Genomic DNA, 23,227 nt, shown 5'->3' on the forward strand with positions numbered 1-23,227 from the left:
TGCAAATCAAAACTACAATGAGGAGACAAAAACATACAGACCATAGCAGAAGACAAGGGTCTATGTTAAGTTCAAGATTATGTCAATGCCAAGATCAAGGTCAAATTCCCAATCAGTGAAAGAAATGGTCAGGGTGATATTCCTGTGGTCCTAAAAAAAGGTCAGGGTTTGGGGTTGGTCACACCAAGTGTGAGATCAAGTTCAAGGTCAAAATTATATTATCAGTCAGTGATAAAGATGGTCACGATGATAGAATCAAAGTTTAAGGGTAGAAAACGTTCTAATGAAAGGTCAACGTGAAAGCAAAGTTTAAGACAAAGTTAAAAATCATGATTAAGTTCAAATTCTCAGAGATAAAATGAACAGAATGATAGACAAAGATAGGATTTGTTCATAGTTAAGGTCAACATAAAGGTCATGTGCAAAGTCAAACCAGGGTCGATTAAGGTCAAATTATCTGTCAATGATAGAAAATGTCAGGATGGTAGACAAGGACAGGATGTAGGGTAATAGGTTCAAGCTCAAATTAAAAGTGAGGTAATGGTCAACTTCAGGTAAATTCAAGGTCATAGTAAAGGTCAAGTCAGGTTCAAATTTGATTTCAGTGATAGACATTGATAGGATAATCAAAGGTGGAATATTGTGAATCAGTGTCAAGATCAAGTTCAAGGACAAAGGATATGGACAAACTGATGTCAAAGGAAATGTCAAGATCCTGTCAAGTTTCAAATGACTGGTTTGTAATAGAAAAACAAAAACCAAAAGGACAGAACAGAGACTAAAAATGATCAGTGTCAACTTCAAGGTAAAAATCAAGATCAAATTATCAGTGAGGGATAGATCAGAAAGTCCCATACATAATATGCATCTGAAAAAGGTCAAGGTCACCTTCAAGGTCAAGATCAAAGTACCAAGTTTAGGACAAATTCTCATTAAGAAAGTCAGTGGCAGTATTTTGATTATCAGGGTCAAGGTAAAAGCTAAATTCAAGTTCGAGATCAAGATAAAGTTCATGGTCTAAAAGACCTCCATAGACATATGAGGTCAAGGTCGTGGTCAAATTTTCAGTCAGTGATAAAAAAGGTCAGATAATAGGGACAGGATAAGGGACTGAAAGTACCAAGGTAAAAGGCGGTACTCACTTTCAAGGACAATATCAAGGTTAAAATCAAGGTCAAATTTTGAGGGTTAGGGTCAAGATGAGAATTAAAGTTAGAGGATCAGGGTCAGGGTCAGATAAGGATAAAGTTAGATTTAGTGTTATGGTTTGGGATAGATGTTAGGGTTGGAATAAGTATTAGGAGCAGGGATGCGGTCAGGGTACAGTGCTGGGGTTGGGTCTGGTTTGGGTATATGTTCATTCGTGTTCATGTTCTTGTTTGTTGTTGGATTTGAATTCAGGCTCAGGCTCAGGCCAGGAGTTGGGAGAGTGTATAACATGCAGAAGAGACTGGTGAACACAGTAGTATTTGACTGAAATAACACTATCTGCATTTATTTGTGCACCTAGCAGTCTTCTAACATGTTTTTTACATGTGTCTTTAGAGAGTACACAATACGCACCCCATAGACGTAAATACAGTGTTCCACTGAAGTAACACTTTCCTGATTCCTTCATGCAACTAGAATTTTTAGATCCATCTTTTACACATTTCTTTACAGAGCTTAGATCATGCAGCACAGTCTTTCACAGAGAACGAACACAGTCTTTCAATGAAAAAACACTATCCTGATTCTTTCATGCAAGCAGCTCTTCAGAAGCTTTTATGTGTGTCTTTAGAGTGTATAATGTGCAGCACAGTCTAATGTGAACACAGTATTTCACTGAAAGAACACTATCCTTGTTCTTTCAGGTGACTAGAACTGTTTTAGAAACATCTTTCCTAGATGTGTCTCTAGGGAGCTATAATGTAATGTGCAGCACAGGGTACTGGACACAGTGTTTCACAGGAATAAGATTCATGGACTCAGCCATTGCCTTGGAAATGACTCTTATGCATTTGTCTTTAGAGTGTATAACATGTAGCAGAAAATGATGAACACAGAGTTTCACAGAAATAACACTGTCCTCATTTGTGTAACTGGTACTCTTAGAAGCATCTTTTAGACTGCGTCTTTAGAGTGTGTACTACATGCAGCACAGATTTGTGAAAACGGAGTTTCAAAGAAAAAACACTATCTTAATTCTTTTGTGTAACTAGCATCTTTACAAAGATCTTTTGTAGTCCAAACTGGGGGATGAAAGTCCTTTAACACCTGACCCCATCACACAGAGTCCACGTACACTCTAGTCCCAAGGAAACAAGATCCATGGGGCTTCAGGTCCCTTGGACCTGCTCTTGGCCACTGCTTTAGGAAGCAGGCCAGGTGGATGGGAAAAAACGGATGCGCACACGCACGTGCGCGCACGCACACACACTCACACTCACTCATCCTAGGGGCCTGTAGGTCTTCCCACCAGGGCCTGGCAGCAAGGGGAGCAGACAACATCCTAGGAGACAGTTGCTGCCAGTTCCTGGCTCATCCCCCTCCCCCAAGGCCAGCCTCAGGGCAGCACTCTCACTTCTTGGCCCAGCCCAGGTGCTGCCTCCACCAGAACAGTTCTCTTCTTTTTCATGCTGGGGGTGCAGTATGGGTGGAGGGTCCAGGTCTGGGTGGGTAGACTGGAGCTGGAGTACGGAGGACCACTGCAGGGCTTCACTGGAGCCAGGTGGGCCAGTTAAGTTGGGGTGAAGGAGGGGCGCTGGCTGCGCCAAGGGCCTAGGGCTGGAGGTAGCCAGGAGGCCTTGGGCCTGGGATGTTCTTGGGACGCCCAGCCGAGGGCCCCACTGACAACAGCCGTACCAACCTGAATGTGGCCAGTCTTCTCTGCCACCAGAAGGTAAGTGGGGTCCAGCCCTGAGAATACTGGGTGCCTTTGCCACCTTCCCCTCTCCATCCCCGCCAGTCACCTGTCCCTCCTCTTGCCGCAGACGGGAGCAGGCTCCCTCCAAACATCATCTGCCCTCCGACTCCTGGACATTACAGTCCCTGTCACCCTCAGCTGCCCAGGACCTCTTATTGCACTGGCACAGTGGCATCCAGCCCTGCAATCTCGCGGCAGTGGGACGCGCTGGCAGAGGGGCATCAGCGTGTCCTGGTCGACCCCCGTGGGTGGCTCCACACCCCGCCGTGCACCTGCACGTCCATCTCCGGCGACTGGGTGACGCGCCGACGCCCTGGCACTGGCGGGACGATCCTGCCAGCGCCGCTAGCTTCCTAGGACTTCGCCTCCATCACAGCCGCCAAGCGCTTGTTGGTTTCCGGGGGCTCCGGAGAAAAACTACGTAAAAGTTTCCGCCAGGTGGCGCCTGACAACTGGTGCGAACGTCTCCGGGACGGACCGGGGTTGCCTGCTGTTGTGGACACGCCGCCGGCCGCCCGTCCAAACGCCCGACCTCGGAGCGCCGTCTCTCGTCCCGGGGCAAACGCAGGGCGTCCCCCTCGGGGCTCTTGGCCGGCGCGGCGCGACCCCAGCAGCAGAAAGGGGACTTGGAAATGTTCTCAGGATGTCCCTTGAACCACTGTTCCCCTCCAGGGACGGCTGCTGGGAGCGGACAGGCTCCGGACTCTGGAGAGGACGCGGGAATGTCCTGGAGACGCGCCCAGGCAGGGGGCCCTGCTGGGCCTCCCAGAGCGGTACCGGGCTCCCCGCGGACGTAGAAAAGTCTGCAGGACTCGGGCAGGCGTGGACTGTAAACCCGAAACCGTGAAGGTACTCGTAGAAACATGGACGAATCATTTTAATTCTGTGATTTCAGAGCGGAGAAGGTCTTTCTAAAGCATAAAACAAAGCCCAGAAGCCGTAAAGAAAATGCCTCCGGGAGGGGCTCACGCCATCCTCAGAGTCACTGAGCGCGCTGGGAGGCCGTGGCAATTCACGCCTCGGTGGTCCAGAACACTGGCTGCCGCCCCGACCTATGGCAAAGCAGACCTCTCCATGGACCGGGACGGCTGACCCGTTGAATGAAATGGTCTTCCCAGCTCTCCTCTGGGCCAAAGGAAGAAACGGCCCTTAGACCCGGAACCCAAGGTACAATCCCGAGTCAATAGTATGCAGCTGGGTCTCGGGCCCTTTGGGTCAGCTCATCACCGCTTCTCAAGAAAGAGTGAGGTGCCTAAAGTCCATGGGCGTTACTGCAGAAAGGGGAGAAAGAGTGACCAAAACCCACAAGGACACAGCATACCCCCGCCTCTCCCGCCCCCCTCGCCCTGGGTCAACTGCTCCTCACCGGGCCCAGCCGTGAGGGGAGGAGAAAACGTCTCAACAGATCATCTCTCCTGCCTCCTGGTTCCTCTGGCCTGTTGCCTGGGTCATTCAGATTCTGGGGGTTTCTTGATGTGACTGTGGGGGTGTGAGAGCTTGGAGCTTCCTAGTCTGCCATTTTGCTGACCAGTACCTGACATTTTATTCTGTCTGCTACATTCCTCCTCCTCAGTACTCAGTCAAAATTAAGGAAACAATACTCTCCAGACATTGCGTCCAGTTTTCAAATGTGAACAAGGTTTAATAAGACAGAGGGAAACAGTGGTTTGAACAAATTTGGGAAGGGATTGCTAAGAGAATTTTATCTTTTTTGGAATGTATCAAAATGTTCAAGTGCATTCCATGAAAACTTTAGTATGTTTAAAAGTAGACAAAGAAATGACTCCTCATTGCTCCCTCTGGCCCAACCCTCTCTCTTCTCCTACCTGACGCTGCGCAGCCTCCACTTTGGCATCTGTCACCATGGGTTGCTTGAACTCACCTGATGAGATACCTGCCTCCGGCTGTCCTGTGCACGGCTGTTTGCACTCGTCTCTATCCTCGCGTTCACTGGAGGCCCGAGCCCATTGCTCAGTTAGAGAGTGGAAGCCTTTCCCCACGGAGGCCAAGGGGCGGATGAGAAAATCACAGTCTTTTACATTTCTTCTCTGCAAGAACATCCTTAATGGAGAACAGGATAAATGAATCAGTTAGTGGAAATGTAAGGAAGGAGGTAATTTCTTGATTAATCCCTAGTCTGCCCTATGCCTGACGGGGTCTTGGTGAAATGTAACTGGAACTGATATTTCCTGGGTGCACTTAGAGGATCCGAGCCAAGAGGAGAAACCTGCCCGACTGGCAAAGACTATCAATTCGGTAGTAAGAACAATCCCCTACTCACTTGCGTGTCATTGTCAGGAACTCAGCCACCACCTGTCTTCCTCTGTGTTCTCATTGAGGGACAGTCTGAACACTAAGCAGATAAAACTGAGGAAAGAGAGAAAAGCTATGAGAATCCAGTCTTTTAAAATATTGCTGGAGACACCAGTCTTGAATCCCCAGACACACACCTGCCAGCGACCCTGCCCAACCTGTGTACTTGCAGGGGGACCTAAGACAAACGAGGGAGCCCTCTCCTCTCCCAGGGCTGAAGGTACTAAGGCTTGGATACTGCTGATCATAAGGAAGATAGTAATAGTCCCATTTTGTAGATAACAAAATAAAAATCGTGGGGTTTTATACTTTAATTACACCTTCTATTTAGAGTTATTATTTAATTAATATTTAATTCCTTGGATTAATACCAACTCCTAGGAAACCCTCGTAACTATCACCTGAGGATTCTTGTCTCCACAGCAAGGACACCACTCTGGAATTTCTGAGTTATTAATTCTTGGTTAGGTGCACACACATTACTTCTCTAATACCAATCCCAGCCCTTTAGAGCTTCCACCCTCCCTGCTGTACCCTGCCCCCCACTCTCTGGACACACTTGTCCTCAAACATTTGGTCTCCTCTGCAGGTGGGATTCAGGCAACATCAGGACATTGACCCTGACTCTGCCCCACGTGACCTTGTACATGTGGCAGGCTACTTTGGAATCTCTTTAATGGTGGACGGGACAATCCAAGGACTCACATCTTATTGGTCTTGTTCAATGACTCTCATCATGCATGTCAGGCACTAAAAACCCCTTGCACAGGCAGGGAGCAGGAGTACACGTGTTATAAGTCTGCTGTCGTGTCCCACAATCCCCACACAACAGATAGGCTCAGCAAATGCTGAGTGCAGGAGTTTAATTTGGGGAGAAATCGAGTTGACTTCTTCAGATATCTTAGTGAAATGGTATCTGGAATTCTGTCTTAATAATTATCATCAGCAGGATCATTTCACAATTTATGTATATGAAAGCATTTGTCGCCTCCAAAGTATTACCTAAATCAATGTTAATAATTCAGTGTACAGTCTGGACAAATAATGCAATGTGTCAGGAACGGAGGTGGATTACAACCCTTTGATCCTGAGTTCCTGAAAAGAGAAACCATTTCTGGTAGTATGAATTGAAACCCTGTGGGTGGGAAATACATATACTGGCTTATATAATCCTATTTCCCTGATGTTTATGGACTTGTTGTCTGCTTAACAAGTGAAGCGAACTGTGTTCAGAGACTTTAGTAATACAACAAAATTCCATGCTAGAAAATGACAGAACGAGAATGTAAATTTAGCTCTGTTGTCTCTGAATCTCAAATTCCTAAACTTGCTTGTCTTGGGGGATATATCCCAGACCGAAGTTTTACCTGGATGGCCCCTCAGATGAATGATCTGAGACTCTTATCTCTTAGCATGCCCCTTCTCCTTTCAGCAAGTTCACACAATTACTCCCTGTGTTAAGTTTCTCCTAATTCAGAGGAACTTTCAGTGCATTGACCCCAATTCCCAAACGTCAGCCCCTCCTCTCTTCAGTTTTGCAGATGTTTCACCTGCATGTTCTCATTTCAACATATACACACCAGGAGCAAACATTATCCATCCCTCCAACCTTTCACCACATCTGGTGATCAAGACCTCAGTCCCAGATGACTCCAAATACTGTATTGCCCTTTCCATGCCTGCATCTGTCACAGGACATGGCATGTCACAGACACTGACCAGGTCTAATTACAGAGTCACCAATCTCCCAGTGGCTTTCCAAATTATCAAGTGTCCTTCTATGCTTTGGTACTTAATTAATCTTTCCACGCTTCATAAATATTTCAGACTTTCACCAAGCCTTTCAAATATAAAAATTCCTCACCTGTCCTCTCAGTTTCCACAAATGGGATCATCTTCTGCTGCACTGATGAATTTGATGATTTGAAGTAATACTTCAGCTCACTGCCATGAAGTCTACAAATATCCCTGCATTCTTACCATTAGTGACTCGTCTCCTGATTCAATTGAAAAGTTATCTTGATCCTTGGTTTAGTCCAGTTGTATCCCTTCCTTTCCTGCTTTCTAGAGAAATTTTATTATTGATTATAAACGTCATGTTCTTTACTAGTAACCACCCCACCCCTCCTCCATCAAACCCCTTTAACTCATTCTGTCTCTTCATTACTAAAACAAAAACCTCTCCTGAGCCAATTTCTCTCTTGTTCTTGCCCCATGACTTCCTTCCCCTTCACAATGAACCTGAACGATCAGTACTCATGGAATTACAGTCTTCTCATTCCCTGACTCCTCAGACTTACTAAGATCGCCAACGATCTGTATGTAAATAAATCTTGATAAGATCACAGTTATCTGCCCATCATTAAGTCCAAGGAGTGTTTCTGTGTTTTTATCTTGGAACAAAAGCAGAATTGGAACATGATCTCCTTTTTGGGTGATTACTTGTCCTAGGCTTCTTGACATCTCAGGCTCCTGATTGCTTGTAAATATGACCACACCCCCCTGGTGTTTTTCCCAGGTCCTTTTCACACAACACTATTGGGACAACTCAGGACTCAATTCTAGCTTTGTTTTCTCTGATTACTTTATACTGTCTTGGAACTCTTATGCATTTCCTCCATTGTTTCAATTTCTTCTATTGTTATCTCAATGATGACAATGTCTAAAACCACGTCCAGATTTCATTTCTGATATATAATCCCTGCACGTGTATGTTTTAGGCCCCTAAATAAAACTTGTCTCTACTGAAGCCATTAACTCCCCACTCACCAACTAAATACTCCTTCTCCTCTTAGTCTCCGGTCTCATATGATAGCTCCAGTCGCTATCCAGGGAGTAACGTTTAACACAAGCTCTCAGATCACATAAACAAAACCAAGCAGTGCTGTTGTCAGTACACTGAGCGCCACTGTCATCCCTCATTTCCACACCAGAATCCAGACTTGTATTCCCACCCTATACTCAGTTTCAGTTTAAAATGTCAATTCTGCAGAGATCCCCTTTTAAACTACTACTGGAGTAAGCATTTTCTCCGCCTCTTATCTTGAATAGAACTTGACTTTTCCTTTAGGCCACTGTGAAATAAGTTAAGACGTGTTCTTTTGATTTAATATGATGTAACCTTTGAAATTGTTTCAAATAATTGTAAAATGATTATAATCACATTGGATCTTTGAAAAGTGAGATATAAAAGTATAGAGTATAATCTTTATTTTATAAAAACAAATGCATGTTTACCTCACATGGGAAAGTTGATTCTCTGGGACATGCAACAGCAGTTATACCTGTGCTGAGATTATGAGGCATATGGTGTGTTCTCATCAAACAGCAGTGTTTCTGCCAGGAACCTAGTAGATTTGTTTTTCCCTTGTTTGAACTGACAGTTAGATGCTTTGCATGCTTTAAGTAAGGAACTCAAGCTTTAACATGTCTTCTCTGTCTCTCTCTCTGGGTTATCTTGTTTTGGTTTTGATGGGGTAAGGGGAGTAAGGAGAACATGCCCGAGGAATCCCCTTGTTGAGTGGACGCGTATGGTCTTGGTGAAAGCCCTCATCCAGTGGAGCTCCTAGAGATGTGGCCAACAGGCACTAATTCCCTTTCGGTGCCTGACAAAGCAGGATTGACCTCCCTCTGCTGTTGGTTCTGTTTTGTTTGATATTATGTCTGGTATTTTTCAAGCCAAAAACTTGTGTCAAAAGGAAAGTTCCGGAAATGCTTCCAAGGATGATGATGAGAATTTGATTTCGAAGTGACTATTCCCGGCATTTGATGAAACTTCTTCATCATTAATCACCATCTGGATTGTTCTGGATCCGTTCCATCATTTCACAGTGATAGTGCCATCCTCTACATTCCTTACCAAAAATTATTCTTTTGTTTAGAAGCCACTAGTGTGTTATTACTTTATCATCTTAAAAAAAAAATTCATGTTTCTGGGATTTTGTTTTTGTTTTGGAGTTTTTTAAAGCAGCTAGGTGTTTTTGAGCTGAAAATGAAAAGTATTTATTATGGAAATCCTCTTGATGTACCCATAAGGATGAAACAGGTCAGACTGTTTGTTATAAGCTATGAAAATTCTAGAAGGTTTTCCTCTGATGTGACCTGTAAAATTTTCCCTTTCAACAAAGATTTTCTTTCTTTGTGTTCTGTAGCTTATTTTAAAAGACCCGCTGGGGCATGTCCAGTGAGATAGTTCTGTTGGAGTGAGGATAGTGCTGCATACAACCTGTGCTTCATACCGTCTGGGCCTTACCGTACTCTGCACAAAAGGCCAAGGGCTGGCCTTTTGAAGACAGGGCTATTTTTGCATTATGAGTTCTGAGATGCTGAAAAGACCTTCTGTGGCTTTCCTTATATCCTAAATTTCACAATTAGAAACTTATTCTTTTAAATCTTGAAGACCTTTCACCATGAGTTTCTGTTAAAAGATGACTATCTAGGATGGAAAGCAGCTGTCATTCAGAATCTTACCAGAGTTTCCTGCCAGCCTCCTTGGAGGATGGAGCAGAATAACCTGGTGGGGGAAGGGCTCATGACTGCTAGGCCTTGGGGAAAAGCTAGGGGGGAAGTTCTTTTACCAGGGACTTTCCATGCTGGGCCTGGATTGCAGTGACAGCAGCTGAAAGCAACTTAAATGATTTTAATTTGAATACAGCTTTGTACAACTTCCTTCCATTTTACCTCATCCTCTTTGTTTCTTGTAACTCTCATATGGGAATGGGGTGGTTTCAGGGATTCACTGAACTTGTTTACAATATTCAAATGGTCTTATATCTTGTGGGTTTTTTTTATAGAGGTATGATTGATATATAACATTATGTTAGTTTCAAGTGCATAACATAATGATTCAATATTTGTGTTTATTGTGAAGTGGTCACCACAACAAGTCTAGTTAACATCTGTCCCCAAACATAGTTACACATTTTTCTGTATGCGTGTGATGAGGATATGGTGTGTGTTAAGTTGCAGAGGAATCAACAATGATGTCATACATTTCCATGTACAACTGGATGAATTTGGACATAAGTATATACCCATGAGACCATCACGGCCAGAAACACATCCATCACCTCCTGAAGTTTTCTCCCACCCTGTTTATTACTATCATTGTTCTGTGGTAAGAACTCTTAACATAATATCTACTCTATTAGCAAATGTTAACTACATAATACAGTCTTGTTAGCTATAGGCACTATGCTGTATATCGATCTCCAGAACTTATTTTTCTTGCATAACTGAAACTTTGTACTCTTTGACCATCAGCTCCTCATTTCTCCATCCCCCAGCCCCTGGCAACTACCAGTCCAATCTCTGCTTCTATGAGTTTGACTATTTTTTTTTTTCTGCTTTATCTCCCCAACCGCCCCCCACCGTACATAGTTGTATATCTTAGTTGTGGGTCTTTCTAGTTGTGGCATGTGGGACGCCGCCTTAACGTGACCTGACGAGCAGTGCCATGTCCGTGCCCAGGATCCGAACCCTGGGCTGCCGCAGCAGAATGGGCGAACTTAACCACTCAGCCACGGGGCCGGCCCCTGACTATTTTTTTTTAATTTTTAAAGATTTTATTTTATTTTTTTTCCTTTTTCTCCCCAAAGCCCCCTGGTACATAGTTGTATATTCTTCGTTGTGGGTCCTTCTAGTTGTGGCATGTGGGACGCTACCTCAGCGTGGTTTGATGAGCAGTGCCATGTCCACGCCCAGGATTCGAACCAAAGAAACACTGGGCCACCTGCAGCGGAGCGCACGAACTTAACCACTCAGCCACGGGGCCAGCCCCCCCTGACTATTTTTGATTCCACATATAAGAGATCATATGTATTTGTCTGTTATATTTCACTTAGCATAATGTTCTCTAGGCCCCTTCATGTTGTCACAAATGGGAGAAATTCCTTCTTTTTAAAGGCTGAATAATATTCTATTATACATATAGATGTATTTATATCTATCTATCTAGTCTATCTTTATCTATCTATCTATCTATCTATCTATCATCTATATCTCAAAAGAGACATTTTCAGCATCAGTAATGTGACAATAAGCCACTGCTTCTTGGGATTTCATTGTCTATTTGAATGATGGCTTGAGGTATTATTAAAATCCTCTTCCTAATTACTTACCTTTGTCTGAAAGATTTACCAGTTTCTGGGAGTGATGTGTTAAAAAATAATATAGTATCTGTAGTAGTTATATTTTCCCTCAAAATGACTTATTTTTAAATTGAATCTTCTCTCCTGTCTTTTCCCATGTGGCAGTCATCTGGAATTTTAGTTAGAATGTGTTTTAATGTCTTGTTTTAAAGCTAATATAATTTAGATACACTAATTTTTTTCTTTCCCTCATAACTCTTATTTTTTCCTGGGTTTGCATTTCTTCTTTTTGGTGTACATTCCTCATTGTTTTTTTCACTGAAGGCCTGTGGGAGGTCAGCTTAGAGTCTGCCTGTATATCGGAAAATGTCTTTACCTCTTTCTTTGACACGTAGTTTGGCAAGATATTTAATTTTGGTTCCAAGTATTTTTTTCCCGTTCTTGTCAAGTCATTTAATATGTCTGATCCTCCATATATTTAGCTATAAAATGGGAATAAAGCCCTCAAGGATGGTGAGTATCACTGAGGTAATGCATGTAGAGCTTGCCAGTCATGTTGCTTAGCAGATATTAAGTAATCAACTAGAATAGCTGTTATTATCATTATTATAACCTTTGGAGAGGGCATTCTTGGAGAGTGCCTGCTTCAGACTGAGGAGGCAAAGCTCACACCAAAAAAATGGGAGCAATGGAATAGGTGATTTTAATTCTTAGCCCTTGGCTGTCTTCAGCATTGGTGGTCTGCAAGCTGTGTAGAGATAATGTGTCTATTCCCCACACCCTTGGCAGGACAGCCCAGCCTGCCTCATGCCTGGGTGCTTTGGCCTGCTTTTTGGGGAGCCTCTGCTGTGACTGTCTAGGTGGATTCAGTGCAGAGAAGATGAAAAAAAGACTGCCTTGCTTTTCCCTCAGGCTTTTCCTCTGAGTCTTCTTCATCTTTACATCCAATGCAGACATTGCCTATACTCTTGGTATTCCTCTGGGCCTTAGACTTCCCTCTGCTACTCAGCAATGGAGGTTAGGAAGCCTATACCTGGAATTCAGGAGATTCCTTAGAGCATTTTTTATATCTCCATGCCCTGTGACTAAAGTCAATGGAAAACTACAAGAAACCAACCCAGGCAGGACCACCTATGTCCCAAACCCTTCAGGAATGTAGGCTGTGGTCCCCCAAATAGGCAGAGAACCATGACCAGCCCAGGTGCTTGCTGAGGTCAAAGGGGATATGAAATGGGTAACGGAAGAAGGTAGTTAAAAATACTAGCTATGAAAAGGGGATCAGCTGCAAAAACATGGGTTTGATGCTTATGAGTATTTTTTTAATTCTGTTTTGAATAAGTGTGAGTGCATGATGTATTTGTGTGTGTGTGTGCATATATATATGTTAAATTTATGTCAAAGTGAAAAAAAAGAAAGTGATGAAATAGTTCTTGCTGCAAATGTGGGCCTCTTTTTGTTGAGTATCAGTTCATTTTTGGCCCTTGGAAGCCCAAATGTACAATAAATTGTTACCTCTGCCATATAGTAGGCTCAAGACTTATTAAATATTGGTACATATCGAGTCAGCTCTCAGGAGCCTCATAGCTCTGTGAGAGAAACCCCTTGGACATAGTGCCTTCCTCCTGGCCCTGAACCAGCCCTGGGACCTCGCACTTCTCTTTCTCTTTGGAGGGGAAGTGCAGCCCTCCCTACTTTGCTTCAACAAATCACTTTCCTTGATGGCTGTGCTGCACCAGGAAGTGCCCTGCCGGGAACCAGGATTTATCCCCAGCTTCTGGCTGTCCTGAAATGGCCTCCTTGACAGAATCCAGCCTGTCGTGTGTCTGGGTGACACTTGTAGCCACTGGGAAGGAGGGGATAACTCAGAAGTGCCAAGAAATTCACCTGGCCCTTGTCTTACAGGATATTTTCAGGGGATGGTGTTCAAAATGCCAAGTGGTAACCTTTATCTCCTGGTCATGGGGTGGGTTCTCAGGGTGAGCTCAGAGCAGCGTCTGTTTAATACCTGATGGGAAGCATTTCAGGATTTTAATTGGTCAGGCTGTGTCCACGCATGTCTCTGAATCATCAGTTTGATGGCATTCCCTGCTAGACCCCTCACCCACATTCCTCTTATGCCTCCTCTTTCAAAGGTCCCAACAGCAAAGGTTCACAGCCCCCCTGACAAAACCACAGCACAAGACTAGGGAAAAGAACACGGCTCTCCCAGGGGCTACATTCTGTGCGCTTGGGCCCAGCTACCCTTTAGAATGAATCAGTAACCACATGACTGAGTGTGTAAACTGGTTATTGTTCGAGACCATGGACCTCAGAACCACAGGGGCCCAGATATCACCCTGGACAGTAAGGGAGAGTGTGGGTCATTCAGTTGCCAGGATTATGGTCCCTTATTCTGGCAAACTAGAGCTCACCCATGATCTATGAGGCTCAGCCAGGGAGAAGCAGCCACAATGTACCTAACAGAGAGGCTGGGGGCCTCCTAGGTAATTTCTGCCCTAAAAAGAATTGTATAAGGAAGTGCAGAGGTGCTGAAAATCCTAGTTCACAGGGAGAATGATGTTTATGGAATGAAGCCCAGATGTAGCCTTAAAAGCTGCATCGCAGATCTTTCCCTTGGATGTGAAACCAGCAGGAAAAGAAATTCTGAGGTCATAGACCAAGATCCCAGGAGGAGTCCCATCTAGGGAAACAGTGACCATGGAGTCCCAAGAGGAGGCCTGAGGAGAGAAAGTCCTGCTTGCCCTTGTCCATCTGTAAATGACCTTCCGCTGACCTTGTCCTCTCCGCATGCACATTTTGAGTTTTTACATTGTTTTCCCCACTTAGTGCTGCTGTAATCCAGAGACTGAAATAGAAAACTAAAAGTTCCTAATATTTGGTCAAAAGAAACTGCAGCAGGAGAAGCAGAAAACATTCCTTCTTCCTCGAAAGCTGTAGAAAGGCAGCCACTGTCCCTTAGCAGGATATGGTCCTGGCAAGTGCCATCTGAAAGACACCCACATTTCAGTGGTTGTCTCTGTGTCTGTGAAAGTCCCAGGAGTTCTGAGAGGCTGTGTCTGCTCCTGGCCCAGGTGAACCACACTGAAATGACCCTGTCCTCTGAGGAAAGGGGACTTGGGGGTGTCCTTCAGCAGCCAGGGAAGGGGGCTGGCTCTTTTCACTTCCCCCTTGTAAAGTAAGCTGTGACCCCGCGAGACTCCTTAATTCGAGGAGGAATGTGAGATTCTGTGTCTCATTTACATGAGCTGAGGAAGTGAAAGAACCATACCGTGACTCCCAGGCTATCAAAGAAACGGGATTTTAATATAATATTCAAATCTAATATTTACTACTAACAACAAGTAAGTATTGCCCCTCCCCAGTGAGTAAATAGGTGCTGGGGTGCAGATGTCAGGGAGTTGGGGCAGGTCGTCCTCTCTCTCTCAGGCTTCAGGGATCCAAGGAGAAGGCTTACCATGTTCTCCTTCCCATCAGGGTGGAAGCTGGCCCAGTGCACCCTGAGTGTCTCAGCTGTGTCCCCACTACTGAGGAAGAGGCTCCACTTGATCTGGTCTCAGGAGTGTTGTCTGCCTCTTGTCCATGCTCTGTGCTGAGGGCCTGGTGACTGAGTAGAAGAGACTGATTATTGATTATCATGACCCACCTCCCTGCCCTCTCTGCACTGTGCTCCAAACCCTGTGCTGAGTGCTCAGTCAACAGTACCCCATTTGTCCCTGATGTGGGAGCTGGCACTTAGCCTCACCCATTTCCCAGAGGAGGAAATCAAGTCCCAGAAAGGTGGGGGGAATTGTCCATCGCAGGACTGCTCAGTAGTGGAGTTGGGATCCCAGCACCAGCTGTCCAACTCCCCAGGCCTATGCTTAGCCCAAAGCTTTACTGAGCCCCTAGATTCAGTCACAGCTGATCTGGATACTCAACCCTGAGCTTGAAATGGAGGGTTCTTCTTGGCCTTGAAGAACAGTCAAATCTTGCTGGCCCACTGGAATGGGGGCTCCAGCTGGCAGGACAAGGCTGTAGCTACAGGACAGAGTGGACCTGTGAACTACCAGAAGCCACACCTCAGGTGTCCGTCTCAGAGCCTGCCAGCAGCTGGAGTCCCGGTGCCCCCGGGGTCACCATGAAACAAGATCTGGGGCTGACCAGACAACCATGGCCACGGGCATTGGAGCTGGCCATCAGACAGAGTCTGCCCTGCCCTCACCCAACTCCTGCCCCACCTCACCTCTTATCCTCACTAAGGGGCTCCGTGGGCTGAAACCAGGACCCAAATTGCTCCTGGGGCTCAAGGTTGTAATGATGCTCAGTCTCCTGGAGTAGCGAGATGTCTTCAATTACTTTCAATTGCTGGGACACAGGAAGGACAGGATGCAGACAGGGCCTGCAGGTAGGGGATCCTGCAGGGGTCTTGTAGGGATTGAGGAGAGGGGCAGGGAGCCAGTCTGGGGTCTTTGCCCACTTGGGAACCCTCCTTCCCCCCAATTCCATCCAGGACTTGCCTGTGCTCATCGTTGGGTTGAAATAGTTCCTCCTCAGGAAAATGTCCTTGATCCAGCCCCTTCCCCCACCCGCCAATGTGATGGGATCCCCAGCCCTGTGTATCTAACTCTCCCAATAAATATAAGACCCAAGGGATGGGGCCAGAGAGGGTCTTGTCCAAGAGGGTCTCTGATTTTCACACCCCCACTGTCCCACAGTGAGGCGACAGCTGCTTACCTCATCCCTTTTCTGAAAGTTGATCACATTGTTCTGGAAGGCAGACAGCCAAAGTCCATGAGAAACAGCTCACTTAGCCCATAACGAGCCCCCATCCCCACCTCTTCTCATGTTGCACTACTGCTGGGGGGCAGGCACTTCTGGAAATAGGACTGGGACCTGCACCAGCCTCTGGGCTCCACAGCAGGGGGGACAGGGGAGCCGAGGCCAGAGACCTTGTAACCCAACCCTCTCTGATGACGGATGGGGAGACTGAGGCCTCAGGCAGGAAGGGACAGCTCAGCCACTGATGTATTTCCTGACTTGGAGGGGCCTGACTTCACTCACTCCATGAGCGGGGCCTGAGGGAGAGACTGAGTCCAGCTCAGGCACAACCTCCTGCAGCTCTGCAGTCAGGCAGCTCTGAGCTTCACCAGCCCAGAGAAGCTGGATGGCAGCTTATGTGGGTCCTCAGTTCATTCATTGCTAAGATGGTCCTGAGGCCCCGGCTCCCAGGGGTGGCTGTGAGGCTTTCGTGAGAGGAGGTTTGCCAAGTGCTGAGAGCTCAGGGCTCACTGTGGGGCTCTCTCCTCCCAAACCTCAGGATCCTCATCTCCTGGCCCCACCTCCAGGCTCACTCATCTCCAGATAATCCTCCATCACATTTTCCAGCAACTGCAGGTAACTGAATTATGTGCCAAGGAAGGGGGCAACACCCTGTGCCATTGGGGTGGGGGTGGTGATGAGCCTCTGCTCTCAGGGGACCCCAAAGACCCTCCTCTAAAATCCCTCACTCAAGCCTCCTGGCCACCCCAGGCTCCCACTTAGAGCACCGCAGGACCTTTAGCAGCCTCCCCCCAATTCTCTCCTCCTCTCCCCTCCAGAGGCACCATGCCGCTCACCTCCCAGGGCTGGCTTTTGGCAAATCCCAGGGTATATGGTCCCTGCCCCTCCCCACCCCAAATCCATCCTGCACCCAGCCCTTCCAAACCTCCTCCTGGTCACTTCAAATGCAGGCCTTTCAGGCTCTGTGGCACCAGGAGCTGGGCTGGCGGAGGAAGGCCTCTCTCCTGGTGGACACCTGCAGCTTAGAGGGGGGGAGCCCCCTCTCCTCTGACTCCTGGGCCCCTCCCCCACAGGTACCCTCACGTGCTGCTGCTGCCTCTCCTGGGCTCCTTGGGGGGCCGATCTGCAGGGTGATCATCATGGAGGTTGCCTCCTGCCAGGGTCAAGGACAGGGTCAGTGAGGTCATACTCTCCTCCACATGTTCCCTCAGGCCCCTGACCTCAGACCCTGGACATCTGACTTGGGTCACCTGGGCCCTCTGCTGCTCCCATCTCCAGGGTGCTCAGAACCTAGATCAATCCCAGCTCCAACACTGCTGTGTGACATTGGGGCTGCCCAGGCCTCCCTGGGCCTCTTTCCTCATCTGGAAAGTGTAAGAACTCTGCCTGCCTCCCAGGGTCTCCTGAGGGCTCAGTGTCGTCTGACTGTCATCATTGCTCTCCCTTCACCTCTTGAGAAGGAGCCAGCGCAAATCTCCTGCACATGCCTCTCCTCCCTTGAACCTCATCACCCCCCGACCCCTTAGAACAGGAGAGAGTTCTATTGCTGCAAAGTAAACACATGAAAATCTCCAATTTGGCTCAAGCCAGGATCTGACATTTAAGGAAACTAATTCCTGAAGTAGAATTGCTGGCCTAAGGTCCCAGAGAAACTCAGAGACCTGCCAACCAGGTTAGTCCCTGTCTTCCAGGTTCACTGTCTCCCAGGTGGTCCCAGCTGACTGAGGGGGCAATGCCAGCCCTATGTAGGGTGTCTGGCCCACCCTGGTGCTGCTCAGAGAGTGGAGTGCCCACCTGGAAACCTGTCTTCTTCAGACCATGAATCGAGGGGTTCTGCAGAGCAGAGACGATGGCATGCAGTGAGGAGAAACTCCTTAGGACTCAGCACACCTGGGGAAGGGAAGAGAGTGAGCTGTGAGGGGGAGCTAGTGCCCTGCTTCCTCTGGCCTCTGTCCCCTCGTGGACATCTCCTGTCCTCAATGAGACAGATGCCCAAGGAACCCAGGGAGGGCAAACCTGGGACCTGATGAGTAACACTCCCAGGGATAGCTCAACCCAAGGAGGAAGCCCAGGAGGGAAGTGAGCTTGCCACCACTGGGACCAGGAGTCAAGGTCAGTGTGGCCTTGGCAGGAGGGACCTAGGGACTGTGCAGGGGCTCAGACCACAGACTCAATCCTGAGAGTTGAGAAAGCAGAAGAGGTGGAGAGGGCCTTCCTGGCCTCCCATGACTTACCTTGGCCATCTGCATCCAGAGCTCCACCACCCTGGCCGTGTCCTGGGTCATCATGCTCGGGTCCCTGAGGCCAGTGGTGATGATGCAGTTGGCCACAGTGATGAAGTGTGTAGGGTGGCATGGATGGTGGGCGCCAAGTACTCATTTTCCCTGACATCCTGCCAGAACCAGATGATGTGCAGGTAATGGCAGGGCACTGCCTTCTTGAATGGTTCCTGAGGAGATTGGGGAGTGTCTCCCGGCCCTACCACACCCCAGCTCAGCGTCCAGAGTTCTCCCACAGTCCCAGGCAGGGTAAGTGGTCAGAGCTGGAGCTCAGGAAGCTGAGGATGTGACCTGAGGCTTGTGGGAGTCCCTGGATTTTGCCTCTGTCCACTGAGGGTACCCAGCACAGGATGACCCAGGACACAACACTGTGGGGATGGGAAGAGGCATTTGCTCCCAGCCCAGTCTCACTTCCTCCAACGACCAGAACACAGCTCACACCTGCCCGTGTCAAGGGGCATCTTCCACCCATTCTGATCACCCTCTTGTCTGACTCCCCATTCAGATACACATTCCCCCGAGGCAGCAACAACCATGGGCTTTGTTTGTTTGTCTTCCATGTAGGAAAGTACATATCAGGTGCCTAATAAATGCCGAGGCTGTTGAGGCCTCCTGGGCAAATGGGTGATGGACCCAAGGATCTGGCAGCACTTCAGTGAGCTCCCCTCCCCGACCAAAGGGCCAGACTGCCCAACTCCCTCTCTGTTGTACCTCATTCATCTGCACAGCCACTCTGCAGCAGGTGCTCATAGTGTCCATCTCTACTGTCCACGTAGGGACAGCAAAGGCTTGGGGGTTAAGAAAGCTGCCCAGGTCCTAGGGTTGGTAAGTGGAGGAGCTGGGATTTGGACCCAAATCATTGTATTCTGGATCAGGGAATGGCAGGTCTGGGGCAGCTGACGGCACAGGGAAGGCAGGCCCCACCTGCCCTGAGAGCCCCACTGTGCACCACATCCATCCTCGTCAGCTGCTCTGCCACCAGCTGGGGAGGGAACTTCAAGAGGTTAGGCTTTTCCTCCCTCAGCAGTTTCTTGGTGGTCACAGCCCAGAAGCAGGTGGGCTCCGGGGCTGGATCTGGCTCTCTTATTATTTCTGCAGCTGGAGGTGTAAGTCACAGGAGAGTCCATCGTCCATCTGGCTCCAGCTCAGGAGCTGGCACTGGGGCTGAATTTAATGGTGGTGCTTGCTCTAGCCCAGGAGGGGCTGATGGAGGCCATGCTCGCTCCAGCTCTAGTACAGGTGGGGAAACTAGAGCTGGAGCTGGCTTTAACCCAGGAGCTGGGCCTTCCTCTGGCTCTGGAGCTGGCGGGAGCTCTGGAGCTGGCACTGGAGTGGGATAAAGAGAAGTTTCACCCACATACCTGACTTTCCTTGTGCCTTTCCAAAGAGAAAGACTCCACTGCCTTTAAGGGAACTGCAGCTCCTGCACCCCAGCACAGATAGTCTTCCCAGACTGCAGTCCTCTCTCCTTCCAGCTCTGCCTCAGTAGGCTCCAGATGCCCTAGCTGAACCCAGAGAAGGTCAGCATGGCTCTCCAGGTCCAAGCCAGGCAAATTGACACACACATAGGCCAGCTTCAGCTTGAAATAGGGAAAGTGCAGGGGCTCCCAGAAATCCTGCACTTGGTTCAGCCAGGTTCCCACCATAGAAAGGATAGCACTGGGGGAAGGCAGTTGGGCTGCCGAGTCAGAGGCCTGGCCTTTCCTTCCACACGGTCCTCCCAAGGCACGCTTGTTTGGGTCTGGGCCCCTATGCCTGCCCCTTCCCATCTAGGAGAGAGCCCCATCTCAGCCCCGACCCCTGTGTGGCTGTCCTGGCAGTGGCAGGCCTGTTCATCCAGCAGGTTGAACACAGAGTCTGTGTGAGTCTCTTCTCCCACTGACACTCTTCTCCCGAAGGGCCTGGAGAAGGCCCACCTCAGCCCTCCATGCACTTGGGCAACTGGACTGCGGACTCAGGCAGATTTGTGAGCAGGTTGCTCACACACCTTCTGTTCTGGACCTGGTGGTGGTCAAAGAGGTGGATGTGGAGAAGGGGAGGAAGATCGAGATGCGACTGTAGTGGGGATGGGTCTCTAGGAGACAACCCAGCCCAACCTCCTCTCTGGTTCCTGATGGACTGGGAACCCATCCACAATTCTCTTTGACTCCTGTCCTCCTGGAATGGAAGCCATCAGACCTCAAACCTCTCATGGGAATCAAAAGATGCGAGCAGGTTTCTGCTAGGTCCACCCCAGCCATAGCCCCCGTACACTCCCCTACCTTGTTCTGTAGAAACAGAAGGTCTTCCTTCTGGACCCAAACACCGCTCACTTTTTCAGGTGGTCCATGGTCTGTCATCCTGGTCAGAATATGGGAAGATGCTTCCAGATGTTGAAGAGGCTACAAGGGCATCACGTGGGATGTATGGTGGACAGGACCTGCGAATGGTGTTGAGTGTGACTGTCTGACAGACCAGAATTGAGGCCCAGGGATCGCGTCTGCTTCATTCATGGCATTATGCTAAGTGTCTCCAAGAGTCCTGCATATAGTAGGTACTTAATGTATTGTTGAGTGAATGAAGTCCAACCAGAACCACCCTAGATGTCTGAGTGGGCCTGGGCCCCTCTGCTTCCCTAGTGATCCCTAATTGGCTACCCCAAGGACAAGGACCAAGACCAGCTGGATGGAATCTCAAACTCCTTGACAGGGTGCTTTTCCATATGTTTTCCAGACTCAGAAAGGCCACATCCCAGTGATGGTAGAGGCCGACTGCTTTTCACAGGGGACAGAGAAATAATAACCGTGAGCAACCACAGCACATCCTGCAGCCCCTTCTGCAGAGCCAGGCAGCAAGTAAGCACCTGCCGTGGCTGATCCCATGATTTCCTACAATAACCCTAAGAAGTTCATCTTCCTACCACTCCACTTTTCAGAAGAGATAAGTGAAGCTCAGAGAGGTGTGTTGACATTTCACAGACACACAGTTAGTAGGTGAGAGACTCACCACTGTGCTATGGAGGGGCTGGCACTCACCTGTGGAACACCTGGTCCAGGACCTGTTGGGTGGTGGTGAAGGTGGCGATGGTACGTGGATGAGAAGGTGGTGATGTAGGAGATGTCTCCATCCAGGAAGGCTGGTACCAGGGCCTCTGCTAGCTTCTCTGTTATGCCTGTCTTGGGGGTCAGCGTTGTGCAGGTCTCATCCTGTGCCAGAGTTGACTCCTTTTCACACCGAGTGGACAAGGAGGGACATGTAGTCAGTGGCATCACCATGAGCCACCAGGAAGATCAGGGTTTGGAGTTCAGACCAGAAGCTCTCATCACCTCAGGAACTTGGGCAAGAGGAGGGACATGAGAGCCCACACAGAAAAAGGTTCTAGGCTTTAACAGCATCATTTGATTTTGGGGAGAATGATAAACAACTGGTACCTTCCAGGCATTTTTTGAGCTGAGAAACAATAGCACGTCCCAGTATTAATAGCCTGTGTTAAGTGCCTTATCCCAGTGAATCATCAACAAACTTCCCCACTGTAGATATTGGAAAACAGAGGGTTAGAGATTTTAAGTGGCTGCTCCAGATCACGCAGGTCAGAACCTAGGACTGTCCATAGCATGGGCTACATGACATTCCCTCTCAACTGGAGGCTTGGTCTGCTCCTGACACGGAGGGGAAGGCTCTGGGGAAACTGCATTCCTGGGAGGATCCCAGGGGAGTCACCAGATTCCAGTCTGGGTTCTGGGTCCACCCCAGTCACCTGGGGGTCCTGGATGTGGAGACCCCGTGTGCCCCTACTTACCCAAGACCACGGTTGGCTGTTGTTGGTTGCCAGATGCATCTGCCCCTTGTCTAGGGAGGTGGAGTAGTTGAAGCCGTCAATCAGCTCCTCGACGATGTCCTGGGTGGAGCTCTACTAAGGCAGAGCCTGGTGCTGGGCCAGTAAGCATCAGGGACTTTCCACCCAATTGGTGGTTCTATGTTATGGCAGACCTAGTAAACTAACAGACTATGAGGACACACTTCAGATGTTCCCTGCAGCACTGCTGAAATGGCAACAGAATTGAATCATGTCAAGGTCCAACAACATTGAAAGGTTGAATTGCTGTGGCAAATGACTTCCTTTATGAGATATTGTGAAGTCACATAAAGCCACAGCTCCTGATCTGACAGACCTACAATGATTAGATGTGTTCTGTGAGGTGACAAGTTGCAGAGAAATGTATAGAATCAAGTAATCCCACGCCCCTCCTTTGTGTAGAAGTCACCCTCTGAAGTGTGATGATTTGTAAGGCTTGGAGAAGCTCTGCAAGGACAGTGGAGCTGATTGTTCCACAGGATACCTGGAGTGAGTCATTAAAAAAATCAAAACAGTGGCAAAGTGCTGATGCTCATAAAAAGCGGCCTTGTGAAAAGTGAAAGCAACATTAAATATTTTCTCTACCATTCCAACAAGAAAGTGAGGAGTATATTTCTACTCTACCACGTAGTGGGTGAGTTACATGTGGAGGTCCAGATTCCTTTGGGATCTGGCCTGTGGGACACTCATGTTGGAAAGGCCTGGGAGGGCCCCAGGGGAGTCCCTAGCTTTGAGTCAGAGTTCTGGGCCACCCTGATCATCTCAGGGTCTTGGGTATGGAGATCCCTCTCCACCCATTTTCACCTCAGACCAGTGGATGGTGTTGGCGGCCTGGTGCACCTGCCCGTTGTCTAGGGAGTTAGAGCAGTTGGACCCATTGGTCAACTCCTTGATGATGTCTGAGTGGAATTTTGCAAAAATACTGCTCAATAGAGAGGCTAGGAGGCATCGAGGCCTGCCTGGATATTGTCACGGTGGGGCAACCCCATGAGAATTTCTGTTTCCTAGTTCAGGCACAGAGTGGCATCTGCAAAGAACTCTAGTCAGG

General features: G+C 48.2%; 2 long non-coding RNA genes across 5 annotated transcripts in view; both read left to right on the top strand.

The window, feature by feature from the left end:
* The window catches only part of LOC106782338 (uncharacterized), a 209,607-nt gene that overhangs the window by 23,475 nt on the left and 162,905 nt on the right, over positions 1-23,227 (top strand). The gene's annotated exons all lie outside the window — the stretch shown is intronic.
* On the top strand, positions 1,810-5,532 carry LOC111769694 (uncharacterized). Its single transcript, XR_002802476.2, has 2 exons — positions 1,810-2,881; positions 2,973-5,532. It is a non-coding gene; the product is annotated as an uncharacterized lncRNA (long non-coding RNA).

The sequence above is a fragment of the Equus caballus genome, chromosome 21 (assembly GCF_041296265.1).
Source record: "Equus caballus isolate H_3958 breed thoroughbred chromosome 21, TB-T2T, whole genome shotgun sequence".
Taxonomy (NCBI): Eukaryota; Metazoa; Chordata; class Mammalia; order Perissodactyla; family Equidae; genus Equus; species Equus caballus.